At 36.5% G+C, this 12710-nt stretch overlaps 1 protein-coding gene and 1 pseudogene across 1 annotated transcript in view; one reads left to right on the forward strand and one right to left on the reverse strand.

The window, feature by feature from the left end:
- The window catches only part of CD38 (CD38 molecule), a 66780-nt gene that overhangs the window by 12048 nt on the left and 42022 nt on the right, over window positions 1–12710 (forward strand). The gene's annotated exons all lie outside the window — the stretch shown is intronic.
- On the reverse strand, window positions 11119–11844 carry LOC102125992 (cell division control protein 42 homolog pseudogene; annotated as a pseudogene).

Genomic DNA, 12710 nt, shown 5'->3' on the forward strand with positions numbered 1-12710 from the left:
ATCCATGTATTTTTCCATACATAGTATCTCTTCCATGTCTTACTTTTTTTCATTCTACAATATATCTTGATGATCAGAGTAGCTTTGTTTCATTCTAATAATTATATAGATTCCACTTTACAAATTTACTCTACTTTAGACTTGTATCTATGAACATTTAGATTGTTTTAAGCCTTTGGCAACATTACCGACAATGCTGCAATGAAATCTTTCTGTATGTATGCATACGTGGATCTGTGTATAAGATAGAATTCTGGAAGTAGAATTGCTAAGTTAAAGCATATGCTGCTTGCAATTTTGAAAAAATTGTCAAACTTCTCTTCACAAGGCAATTATCTTCTTGAGGTAATGAGAACTCCTATTTCCCTGTACCCATGCTACATAGAGTATCTTCAAATGTTCTGATTTTTGCCGGTCTGATAAGGGAATGTTACCTCAGTTTAATCTTTATTTGCATTTACTATGTGTTCTTGCCCTGTAGAGTGAACTTTACTTTTCCAGCTAACAATATATTGTTGGGATTTTAATGACATCACTTTTGAGATTTACCCCTGCTAACATATAAACTCTAGTTCATCAATTTTAAGTGCTATATGGTATCCTATTGAATGACCATACTACTCATTAATTTATTATTATCTATTTATTAATTAGTCTTTTATCTTTTTTGTCAGTTTTTGCGGGCATGAACAATGCTAAAGCATACATGTCTACTTGTGCATATGATTTTTTCCCAGTGTGTTTAATAGAATGACTAAGGTAGAATGACTAAGGTTGTGAGGTGTGCCATCTTCACCTTTACTGGGTATGCTAGTGTGCTGCAGCTGCTGTGATAAAGTACTGCAAGCTGGGAGGCTTCAACAATAGCAATGTACTGTCTCACAGTTCTGGAGGCTGGAAGTCTAAAATCAAGTCAGGAGGGTCAGTGCCTTCTGAAGGCTGTGAGAGAGAATCTGCGTCATGCCCTCTTCCAGGCTTCTAGTAACCTCAGGCATACCTTGTGTTGTTGATGGTGTTGTCCCAGTGTCTTCATATTGTCTTCTCTCTGTTTGTGTTTGTCTCAATGCCCAAATTTTCCCTTTTTATAAGGACCCAGTCATATAGGATTAGGGTTCACCCTAATGATCTCCTTTTAACTTGATCATCTGTAATCTTACTTCCAAATTAGGTCATATTCTGAGGTACTGGGGGTTAGGATTTCAGCATCCTTTGGAGGAGGGTAAAATTCAATGAATAACAACAGGTATACTAATTAACATGCTTTTGGCTGCAACTAACAGAACACTCAACTGAAAAGGTTTAAAATATATTTTAAATTTTAAACAAATGTTTTATAAAGATGAGGTCTGACTGTGTTGCCCAGGCTGGTCTCAAACCCCTGGCCTCAAGCAATCCTCCCACCTTGGCCTCCCAAAGTGCTGGGATTACAGGCATGAGCCATAGAGCCTGGCCACTTTAAAATGTTGTTGACACACATAACAAGACATCCAGAAGTGGGGTGGTCATAGGGTCGGTTCAGCAGCACAGTGATCGCCAAGGCTCTTTCCTTCCACTCTTCCATCTCCCTTGAGTGGCTTTCAGCTTCTTGTCACAAGACGGCTGCATTATGCCCTCATATACCTGGAACAGAGGGCAGGGAGGGGGGCAAGAGCACACCCCCACTTCAAGTCTCTTGAATAACATATTTCCCAGCAGCCCTCTTTCAACCTTCTCTAGGCTTCTCCTTAAATTTCACTGGCCAGAATCGAGCCACATGGTTACCCAAAGCTATAGAAGAGGCTTAAGAAGTGAGAATTTGATATTTTGAATCATAATAGGAGACATGCTTTGCCAATAGGAAAGAAGGGTAAAAGAAATCTTCTGGAGTGAGGGAACCAACTGCATCTGCCACATTGCATATGGCCAAATGGTCACCAAATTTGTTATATCACTTTATTTTCACAAAAGCGGTGTAAGGTCCTCATTGCTATTCATCCTCGTTATCATTTGGAATTCTCAAAGAAAAAAAAAAAAGCCCATTTCCTTGTTGTTTTATCTTTTTAATTCCCTGATCATTAACACAAGTAATTATCTTTTTATGTGTTTATTTGTCATTCAGGTCATTCTGTGAAAAGCCTGTTTCTGTCTTTTGCTTGTTCTTATGTTGAATTGTCTCGTTACACGTTCAGGATAATCTTCTGTCAGTTATGTGGATTGCAAATATAGTCTCCCAGTCTATGGCTTAACTCTTGACTCTATATTTATCATGTCCCTTATTTACTAAAGATTTAAATATGATCAAATTTATGTTTTCTTTTATGGTTTTGCCTTTTGTATCTTATTTAAGAACTGATTTCTTTAATGTGAGATCACAAAAGGGTTATATATATTCTAAAAATGTTAAATGTTTGCTTTTCATAGTTAGATCTTTGATCCACTTGGAATTTTTTGTGTGTGGTGAAATTAGGAAGCCCATTTCATTTTCCCCCAGATGGATAGTCAGTTGTGTGAGTACTGTTAATCAAATAATCCATCCTTTATCGAGGGCTTTCGGATACCACTTCCACTGCATCTTGTGTTTCTTTATGTATGTCAGTTTATTTCTGGACTCTCCAATCTGTTTTATGGTCTGTTTGTTGCTATACCACTGCCACGTTGTTTAAATTACTAATGCTTTGATATCCAGTAGAACATGTCTGCTTTCTGTTACTGGAGATAAATTTACATTTTTAAGAAGTTTATATAAATGGAATACATATCATGTACTCTTTTGTGTCTGAGTTGTATGTCTTTGTCATGATGTTTTTGTGATTCATCCATGTTGTTGTATGTATTAATAGCTTGTTTCTTTTTACTTTTGAGTCTATTGTGTGTATATATCACAATTTGTTTATTTACCTGTTGATAGACATTTGGCTTGTATTCACTTTTTGGATACAATGAATATAGGTTCATTGAACATTAGTGTACAAGTTATTGTATGGACATACTGGCAGAGCAGGAGCACTGTCATCGGACAAACACTGCCACTTTAAGTTCCAGCTCCATTTTTAGCCTCATGCATCTCAAGGAAATCACTTCTCTTCTAACTACAAGTAGCCAGAAAGAGCAAACAGTAAAACACAGATAAAACAGCTCAGGCACAGAGGGAGGTGGGAGAAAAATCTCTTGGGTAACTGCCAAACTTCACCCTCATACAGTGGGCCCCAGTAAGACAGTGGGCGTTAATAAACACATTCTTTTCCCTTCAGGTGCACTAAAATAGGGAAGCGAAAAGCAGACTCGGGGGGTATGCCTGCAGCTACAGAAAATGTATAAAAACAGACACAAAACTCTCCCTCCCAGATAAGCACAACAAAAAACACAAAAGCAGTCCAAGCTTCTAATAAACTCTCCCATCCTAAATCCTTAAAAACTCTTAGTCTGTAAGAGAGTGTGCCTCTTACCTAGCTCGGCCAAGAGCTCCTTACGGGTTTTCTCTAAAATAAACCTGTCTTAACTGGCAAGCTACCTTTCGTGTTTCTTTCCTCTTTCTTTAATTCTTACACATACGGTTTTATTTCTCTTGAGTGAACACCCAGAAATAGAATAGCTGAGCCATATGGTAGATAAGTTGATTAACTTTTTGAGAAGCCATCAAACCATTTTATAAGGCAATTGTATAGTTTTACATGTGTAGTATCAGCGTGTGGATATTCTGGTTGTTCTATGTCCTTGTTAACATTTGGTATTGTCAGACTTTTACATCATAGCCATCTAAAAATTTATAATGTTATTTTATGGTGGTTGTAGTTTGCATTTCCCCCATGACTAATGATGCTGAGGATCATCTCATAGGCTTTTTGAAATATGTGTTCAAATCTTTTGCCCATCTTTAAAAATTAGGGTTTTTTTTTTTTGGACAAATACTTGGAAATTAAGCAACATACTCCAGAATGACCAATGGGTCAATGAAGAAATTAAGAAAAATAAAAAAACTTACTGAAAAATGATGAAAACATGCCTACCAAATAAAAATGGATACACAACGTACCAAAATCTATGGAATACAGTAAAAGTAGTACTAGGAGAAAAGTTCATAGTAATGATTGCCTACATCAAAAAAGTAGAAAGATTTAAAACAAACGACAGTGAACCTCAGGAAACTACAAAAGCAAAACAACAACAACAGCAACACCCCCAAACTCCTTAGTAGAAGGAAGTAAATAATAAAGATCAGAACAGAAATAAATGAAATAGGTTGGAAAAGTAATACAAAAGATCAACAAAATGAAAAGTTGTTTTTCAAAAAAAAATTGACTAAGCATTACCTAGACTAAGAGAAAAGAGGGAAGAACCAAATAAATGAAAAAGGAGATGTTACAATTGATACCACAAAAATATAAAAGAGCATAAGAGACTATTATGAACACCAATAAATTGGAAAACCCAGAGGAGATGGATAAATTTCTGGGCACCTACAATCTACCAAGATTGAACCAGGAAGAAATACGAAATCCAAACACAGCAATAACAAGGAGGAACCTCAATAATAATATTTATTAAATAACAACAAAATGTTTCCCAATTTTTTTAAAAAAAACAACTCACGACTGGATGGCTTTACTGCTGGATTATACCAAAATTTAAAAAATAGCTACCAATTCTTCTCAAACTATTCCAGAAAATTGAAGGGAAGAGAATTCTTCCAAACTCATTCTATAAGGCCAGAATTAACCTGATACAAAACCAGACAAGGATACAACAACAAAAAAATAATATTGCAGGCCAGTATCCCTGATGAACATAAATGGAAAGTTCCTCCACAAAATACTAGCAAACTGAATCCAACAGCACATTCATAAGATTATTTAGTAAAACCAGGTGGGATTTATTCCAGGGATGCAAGATTGGTTCAACATATGCAAATCAATAAACATAATACATCCCATCAACAGAATAAAGGATAAAAATCATGATCACCACAATAGATGCAGAAAAACAGTTGATAAAATTCAACATCCCTCCCTGATAAAAACTCTCAAACAATTAGGTTTAGAAGAAGAAACACACTTTATCTTAATAAAGGCCATATGTGACAAATCCACAACTAACATTGTACTGAACAGGGAAATGTTGGAAGTTTTTTCTCTAAAACTGGAAGAAGACAAGAATGCTTACCCTCACTACTCTTATTCCACGTAGTACTGGAAGTTCTAGCCAGAGCAATTAGGCAACAGAAAGAAATAAAGACATCCAAATTTGGAAGGAATAAGTCAAATTGACCATGTTTGCAGATGACATTCTCTTATATATAGAAAAATCTAAAGACTCCACCCAAAAACTCTTAGAATTGATATACAAATTCAGTAAAGTTGTGAGATACCAAATCAACATACAAAAATCAGTAGCATTTCTATACACCAATAATAAACTATCTGTAAAAGGAACCCCACTTATAATAGCTACCCCCCCCCCAAAAAAAAACCCACCTAGGAGTAAATTTAACCAAAGAGGTGAAAGATCTCTAGACTACAGAACACTAATAAAAGAAATTGAAGAGGACATAAAAATTGGATAGATAGACTACGGAACACTAATAAAAGAAATTAAAGAGGACATAAAAATTGGATAGATATCCCATGTTCATGGCTTGGAAAAATCAATACTGTTAAGATTCCATACTACCCAAAGCAATCTACAGATTCAATGCAATCCCTATCGAATTTTCAATGGTATTTTTCACAGAAATGGAAAAAAAAAAAAACCTCTTAAATTTGTTAGGAACCATAAAAGACCCCAAATAGCCAAAGCAATTGTTTGTTTTATTTTATTTCATTTTATTTTTGAGACAGTCTCCCTCTGTCACCCAGGTTGGAGTGCAGTTGCATGATCTCATCTCACTGCAATCTCTGTCTCCCAGGTTCAAGCAATTCTCCTGCTTCAGCCACCTCAGTAGCTAGAATTACAGGCATGCACTACCATGCCCTATTTTTAGTAGAGATAGGGTTTCACCATGTTGGCCAGGCTGGTCTCAAACTCCTGACCTCAAGTGATCCACCTGCCTCAGCCTCCCAAAGTGCTGGTATTACAGGCATGAGTCACTGCTCCTGGCCAAGCCAATGCAATTCTGAGCAAAAAGAACCGGAGGGATCACACTATTTTACTTTAAAATATACTATAATGCTATAGTAAAACAAGATTGTGTTGGCATTAAAGCAGACACGTAAACCAATGGAACAGAATAGAAAACCCAGAAATAAATTCACATATTTATGGCCTACTGATTTTCTACAACAGCACTAAGAGTATAAACTGAAGAAAGGACACGCTTTTCAGTAAATGTTGCTGGGGAAACTGGATATTCATATGCAGAAGAATGAAACTATGCAGAAGAATGAAACTGGAGCCCCATCTATCATAATATACAAAAAGTAACTCAAAACGAATGAAATCAAAGACTTAAATGTAAGGCCCCAAATGAAACTACTAAGAGAAAACGTAAGGGAAATGTTCTGAGCAAAGATTTTCTGGATAAGACCTCCAAAACACAGTCAACAAAGGCAAAAATAGACTAATGGGATTATGTCAAACTAAACATTTCTGTGCAGCAAAGGAAACAGTCAGCAGAGTAATGTGACAAACTACAGAATGGGATAAAATCTTTGCAAACGATTTCTCTGACAAGGAATTAATATCTAGAATATACAAGGAACTTAAACAGCAAAAAGTCAAATAATCTGATTTTTAAAATTGGCCATTGATCTGAACAGATGTTTCTCAAAAGAAGACATAAAATGGCCACTAAGTATTTGAAACAGTGCTCTGTGTGACTAATGATTAGGGAAATGCAAATCAAAATCGGTGAGAGATTATCTCACGCCAGCTAGAGTGGCTATTATCAAAAAGAGGAAAAAATAACAAAGCTAGCAAGAATGCAGATAAAATAAAACTTTAAAAAAATTCAGCTTTTACTTTAGATTCAGAGGGTACATGTGCAGGTCTGTTACAAGGGTACGTTGCATGATGATGAGGTTTCAGAGTATGACTGAACCCATCTCCCAGGTAGTGAGCATAGTACCCAATATGTGGTTTTGCAACCCTTCCTTCCTCCTTCTCTCCCTCCTCTTATACTCCCCAGTGCCTAGCATTGCCATTTTTATGCCCATGTGTACCCAATGTTTAGCTCCCACTTATAAGTGAGAAACTGTAGTATTTGGTTTTCTGTTTCTGTGTTAACTTGCTTAGGATAATGGCTTCCAGCGCATTCTTGTTGCTGCAAAAGACATGATTTCATTCTTCTTTTTATGACTGCATGGTATTCCATGGTACATACACACCACCACATTTTCTTTATCCAATCGGCCATTGATGGGCATCTAGGTTGATTCCATGTCTTTGCTATTGTGAATAGTGCTGTAATGAACATATAAGTGCATGTCTTTTTTTTGGTAGAACAATTTATTTTTCTTTGGGCGTATACCCAGTAGTGGGATTGCTGGGTTGAATGGTAGTTCAGATTTTATTAACAGTTCTTTAAGAAATCTCCAAAGTGATTTTCACAGTGGCTGAACTAATTTACATTCCCACCAACAGTGTATAAGCGACAAAGAAAATTCTCACACAGGAAGGAATGTAAATTAGTACAGCTATTATGGAAAGCAGTATGGAAGTTCCTTAACAGGCTAAAAATAGAACTACCATATGATCCAGTAATCTCACTACTGGACCTATATCCAAAGAAAATAAAATCATATGTCAAAGAGATACCTGCACTCCCATCTTTACTGCAGTTTCATTTATAATAATGAAGATATGGAATCCACCTAAGTGTCTATCAACAGATGAAGAGATAAAGAAAATGTGGTATATATAGACAATAGTATGCAGCCATAGAAGAGAATAAAATCCTATCATTGGTGGCAACATGGATGAGCCTGGAGGACATTATGTTAAATGATATAAGCCAGGCACAGAAAGACAAGTTTCATATATTCTTACTTACATGTGGGAGCTAAAGAAGCTGATCTCAGAGAAGTAGAGAGTAGAACAGTGGTTACTAGAAGCTGAGAAGGGTAGGGAGATAGAGGTTGATCAATGAATACAAAATTATATATAGATAGGAGAAATAAGTTTTAGTTTTAGTTTTCTATAGCATTGTAGGGTGACTATAGTGAACAATAATTTATTGTATGTTTTTTTTTAAGAAGTACCACTATTTTATGCGTTCTATGAAGGTAACAATTATAATAGCATAAATTTAGTGACAACTTGCAGGATAAAAGGAGAAAAAGTACTACTACATTAAATGTACACCAATGTTAAGAGGTATCCTGATTACAATATGAAAATGTGAGAAAAATACACCTCAGAATGAAGGAAATACTACAATTGTTCTTTCAAACCACAATCCTTTTCTTCCCCCTTAGAATGCACTCCCCTTGTGGCATGAAGTCCAGCTTGAAGAACATCACTTTAACAAACTATAAGACCAATTTCTAAGATGTTCAGTAAAACACTTACAAATAGCAATAAGATATTAACATTGTATTAAATGCTGTAAATTCGGACACAAACTAAGCCTGTAAGGACTTTTCTATAACCCTTTCCAGCCTCTAAATCATACTCCCTGGAGAATATCACTCACCTTCTAAGTCACGACTATAAACAAGTTTGTTAAGTCAAACAGAAAACAGTATTTAAATGGAAAACCTAAGCTGCATCCATTTGCTACCCAAGTTCTTCTGACACGCAGAAATCAATTTGAAAATATTTAAGAAAACGTGAGCTTCAATCAATCCCCTTGTCATCCTTGTTCTTCTGATACATGGATAATTCATAGTATGACCTGCTTTATTTCACTTACTTATTTATAAAATAATACACCCATCCAATGACTATTTCTAGAGCCATATCATGTCAAGCATTGCTTTAGGACAAAGATATAGCAATAGTTAAGGACCTATATGTCCCTGACTACACTAAGGATACCTATGTCTCTGCTTTCCAGGGCATCACATGATCCAGGTATCTCTCCCTAGTATGGTCAACGAGGAATAAATAAGATGCATTTCTTGGTTAGAACTGTTGAAGCTTACATCTGCCTCTTCCTAACCCCTTCTCAACCAACCCAGCTTAATTCTAGCACAGTATGCAAATCATGCCAAACATGACTCCATGCAGAGAACTATCAAAATGACACCACAGTGTATCAACCTTAACTGATTTTAAGGGTTCTTAGTTTCTAAGATTCTCAAGCAGATCAGTATAATGTCCTAAAGGTAAATAAACCATTCTTGCTACCTAAAGAAAATGTAGCCCATATTCAGATTCACAGCACACAGTCTGTATTCTGATAGAAGTAGTTTGAGATAACCACCTACGAGTGGTGGTTCCCAAACTTGGCTACATTTTAGAAAGCCTGGAAAACTTAAAAATCACATTGTTCAAGTGCACTCCAGTAAGCAGCCAAGTTTGAGAACCACTGATGCAGAAACCTTGGGAAAGGAGCTGCTTTCCAATGATCTATGGATTAAAGGTACACTAACATTTCCTTCCACCATGAGCAGTGAGCTTCCAGAACACTGCTTCACTAAGAATTATTATGGACCTACTTGGTATTTAAGGGAAGTGTCAAATGTAGGGGAGAAAGCACAAACCTGAACATATAGAGGGCCAAATATTATCTCAAACTAAATGCCAGAAAATAAAAATAATAAAGCTTTAAAATTTTATCTCAAAGTTTGTTAGAAATTGATGTTATCAAGAGTTAAGTTCCCACTCCTCAGTATCTGAAAAGTAAGAGACAGAGGGAAAATAACAACCCTCAGGCTGGCTTGTGGAAGGTTTTTGTTTGTTTAATACATCTGAAAAGAATGCATATACAAAGAATTGAGACACGAGAAAGCATTGGTTCAACACTAATGAATCTACAAGAATTAGGATTGGGAAGGTGGGAAAGATTACCTCAACATTTTTAAAAATTGGAAACTGCAACCAAAATAAGCTGATAAAATCCCTATTAACACTTATTAAGAGTCTTCATTAAGACCCTTTCCATGATTTTTATTAAACTAGAGAGCCTCACCTGGCTGCTCTAGTGTTCCTCATATGCAAAACAGAAATAAGGGGATTCCCCTGACTGGTCCCCATGTTGTTAAGTGTTCTCCCCACCCCCACCCTACCCCCAGCTTCTTAATGAAGCAGGCCTCTATCCTCCTAACTTGAGAAGATGTGAATCATTCCACAGATGTCTGTCTTCTAGCACCACCCCTCGTATTTCCTCTACATACCAGGTCTTCAGCTGCGTTCTAGGAACACCATATACTACTGAGCTGCAAATCTATGCTAAGCATATAAGATAATGACTGAGAGGGAAAAAAATTTTTAAATTACAAACTCAATTCATTTGGTGCATTTCAAAGGTGCAATACTTTTCTTCATTTATCAGTGAAAGAAGTTAGAAATCAACTTCCCCAAAAAAACAGTGAATGGCAAACAAATTGTCCTTGAAAGTCACAGTCACATATAGTGTGTCCTAGAAAAGAGGAGGGGCAAGACAGGCTCCACCCACTTTCATGAGTTTCATCAAATACTGGATCTACTCAAGGGTGGAGAGAAAAGGCAACTTTCAAAAAGGAGTATGTTATTAAATGAGGCATTTACTATACTCCTTCCTAAGAGCACCGGATGGAGAACCTGTTTTCTAAACTAGATCTAGGAAGTGGAGTGTGGAATCAATCCATCCTCCTCCCCTTAAGGGCTATCCACTGGTTAATGAATTAAAAAAACAAGACTAAAAAACCCCACACACACTCCCCCCCCAAAAAAAGGAGAAAAAAAACAAAACAAAACACTAAGATGTGCCAGATGTCTCCAGAGTGGAACCAGGGAGCAGCTTCAACAATTCCAATTAGTCTGTTACAGTCATCCACAAGCATGCCTTGCTTTTAAACAAAAAAACAAACAAACAAACAAACAAACAAAAAACCCTTTTTTGTTTTGAAACAACAAAACAGAAACTAGTACTAATCACTTTTCTGACAACACACAATTACTCAAAGTTAACTAGTACTGGGAGGGGAAAGGGGGGCCATACCTATGGGCCTTGCGTGTGGGTAGGTGCAGGGCATTTGTCATTATTGCAAAAACGAATTTTAATTTTTAATCTTTAGTTTGATTTAAACATTGCTTTTAGTATGATGCTAACACCAGCTGTGCAGAAAGGGCTCTGGAGAGATGGTCATAGCAGCACACACCTGCGGCTCTTCGGTTCTGGAGGCTCCAGGGCAGCCAATATTTCTTCGTCAAATACATTCTTGAGGCCTTTCTGTGTAAGTGCAGAACATGCCACATACTTGACAGCCTTCAGGTCACGGGCCAGCTTTTCAGCAGTCTCTGGAGGGATAGGCTTCTGTTTGTTCTTGGCAAGTTTCTCAATAGTGGAGGGGTCATCTCTGAGATCAATTTGAGTCCCAACAAGCAAGAAAGGAGTCTTTGGACAGTAGTGAGTTATCTCAGGCACCCACTTTTCTTTCACATTTTCAAATGAAGATGGAGAGAGCACTGAAAAACAGACTAGAAATAACATCTGTTTGTGGATAACTCAGCAGTCATAATCTGTCACCATCCTCTGGCCCTGCAGTATCAAAAAGCCCAAGAGTATATGGTTCTCCACCAGTCATAACTGTGACAGCATAGTTATCAAAAACAGTTGGTACATATTCCGATGGAAATTTGTTTGTTGTGTAGGATATCAGGAGACATGTTTTACCAACAGCACCATTGCCCACAACACCACACTTAATTGTCTGCATTGCTGAAATAGTTTTGTATCCACTTTAAATATTTCAAATCTGATGTTGACCTCAGCTTCTCCACCGGGGCGTATTGTATGTGTTCAAGTACTGAGAGGAGAAAATTTTGTACGTTACCAGCACAAAGAAATGATAAACCTTTGAGATAATGGATATGCCAGTTACCCAAATTCGATCATTATGCATTGCATGCACGTATTGAAATGTCACCCTTTACCCCATAAATATGTGCAATTACGTGTCTTTAAAAGTGATAAGAAAAATTAGTTTTTTTGATGTTATTATTGACTTGTAGGAACCTTATATATTCTGAAAACAGGTCCTTTTTCAGATGTGTACTAGAAATATTTTCTTTCATTTTGTGACTTACCTTTCTATTTTCTTTAATGGAAACTTTTTAAAACTCTTAAAAAGCAAAGTTTTAAAAAAACCTACTTAAGGTCCAATTTGTTAATTTTTTTCTTACATGGTTTGTGATGCTTATTCTGCCTAGAATGTTCCTGAGATGTTTGTGGAGCTAAGTCCCTCGCTTCTTTCAATTCTTTACTCAGATATGTCCCCCCTATTTAATGTCAACTGTCCACCGTATTTAATGCCACCCTATTTAATACCACTGACACCTCCTCCCCCATCACTCTTGACATTCATTCTATTTTACCTTTTTCCAATAGAACTTATAAATTTCTAACATGCTTTATAACTTACATATTAATTATGTTTGTTGTTGATTGTCAGTCTTTGTTCCAGTAAAATGTCAACTCCTATAAGGACAGAGACCTGCGTTTTGTTCACTGATATACCCTAAGTTCTCATAAGTGTTTCTAGCACCTAGTATGTACTCAATAAATATTTGCTGGGTTGATGACTTCTAAGCTAATTAATGATTTCTAAGCTTTCCTTCAGCCTGAAGAGTTTTCTGATTTTAAGATTCTACTT

The sequence above is a fragment of the Macaca fascicularis genome, chromosome 5 (genome assembly GCF_037993035.2).
Source record: "Macaca fascicularis isolate 582-1 chromosome 5, T2T-MFA8v1.1".
In the NCBI taxonomy this organism is placed as follows: domain Eukaryota; kingdom Metazoa; phylum Chordata; class Mammalia; order Primates; family Cercopithecidae; genus Macaca; species Macaca fascicularis.